The 1,636-nt window shown below is 58.9% G+C and overlaps 1 protein-coding gene across 1 annotated transcript in view; it reads right to left on the bottom strand.

Moving 5' to 3' along the window:
- Positions 1-1,636, bottom strand: part of LOC102440876 (kin of IRRE-like protein 3) — a gene marked incomplete at both ends in the record, with an annotated part of 83,648 nt that overhangs the window by 7,068 nt on the left and 74,944 nt on the right.

The raw sequence follows: 1,636 nt of genomic DNA, 5'->3' as shown, positions 1-1,636 counted from the left end.
GCCACAGCTGGCAGCTCAGCCATCGAGACTTGGATGACTTGTGCCTCCCTCCCTCCTTCCTCCAGGGGTGGCTTGTGTTTGGAGAGAGCTCTGATTCGTGGTCAATCCTAGGGCAGAGGGGAGCTCGGATGTCACTCGGTGCCATCAGACAAGGCACCGGAGTCCCTCCGTGGAGCACCCAGCTCAGACCCGCACTCCTGGGGGTGGAGCCTTCCTGGCCGCCCGACCAGCTGATGCCCACAGCTCCTTGCTTCCTCCCCGCGGCTGGGCCTGCTGCTCTATGCCACAGCTGCTGCGCAGAAGCAGGTGGGTGTGGAGAGCCAGGCCCTGGGCGAGGGCCAGGGGAGGGAGCACCCCTTTGAGGCTGACCCCCAAACTCACACGACCCTTAGAGCGAGCATCTTCCTCCCATCACCCTGCTGTTCTCGGCTCTCCCTGAGTGAGGGGTGAAAGAAAACCTCCCCTGCCTGGCATGGAGCGGGGGGAGGGGGCCAACAGCTGATGCAAACGGTGGAGATAAAGCTCCTCCGGAACTGAGCGCTGTGTCTGCTGTTACAGCCATTTCTTCTGCCCTCTGGAGTGTAACGGTGTCTGCAAGGACTCTAGACACTGAGTGGGAGCGTCTGCTGTTAGGCCCCAAGACGGGTTTGGAAAACCCTAGGCCCAGCCTGGGTGGCTCAGTGGTTGAGCATTGGTCTATGAACCTGGAGGTCACGGTTCCATTCCCAGTCAGAGCACACGCTTGAGTTTGCAGCCTCGATCCCCAGTGGGGGGTGTGCGCAGGAGGCAGCCGATCAATGACTCTCTCTCATCGTTGATGTTTCTATCTCCCTCTCCCTTCCTCTCTGAAATCAATAAAAAAAGAAAAAGAAAGTCCTAGGACACAGATCCTTGGAGTGCCACGTGGAACGGAATCCAGAAGCCTTAGATGAGCCAGGGCTGTTGGGAAGTGTTTTGAAATGAACTTGAGTTAAAGCAAATAGAATGATGGGGAGGCCGTGAATGCCGGCCCATGACGAGGCACTGAGAGCCCCTGAGTTGATATTCGTTGTAGGAACTGACTCTCGCTGAGGCCCACCGTTCGGATGCACAGAGCGGGGTCACCAGCGCAGGTCTGCAGAGCCAGGCTGCCTATGTATGAACCTCTGTGGCCTTGGGCACGCTCATCAGACTTTGGGGGGCCTCGGTGTCCCCATGTGGGGGCCATCGTCATACCTGCTCCAGATGAGTGTACAGACGGAATGAGACAATACGTGCCAAGTACAGACGGCCTTTTCTCCCTTCTCTGCCCTTGACCGGCCCCTCCATGAGACGCTCTAGAGGGGCTGGTGCTACTCACCGGGTGTGGAACCCCGAGGGACTGCGTGGGGCCACCTGGGGAGGCCGGCAGGGCCAGGGGTGACCAGGACACTGACTGATGTGGAAGCTCTACCTTAGGCAGGGTGTGGAAAACGTGGCTTAACACCGTCACTGGCCAAGGGACCCTTCGTCTGAAGAATGTTTTGGCTTTCAGGGGCCAAGTAAGGACCGAGCGGGCTCCTTTTGGGTGTTCCAACATTATTTCAGGACCCGGGCCAGGCGACGGAGCTGGTCTTGAACCCACTCCTCCCCCTTGAAGGATGTCCCCGCAGGGAGG

The sequence above is a fragment of the Myotis lucifugus genome, unplaced genomic scaffold (assembly GCF_000147115.1).
Source record: "Myotis lucifugus unplaced genomic scaffold, Myoluc2.0 scaffold_822, whole genome shotgun sequence".
In the NCBI taxonomy this organism is placed as follows: Eukaryota; Metazoa; Chordata; class Mammalia; order Chiroptera; family Vespertilionidae; genus Myotis; species Myotis lucifugus.
This window is presented reverse-complemented; position numbering and strand designations above follow the sequence as displayed.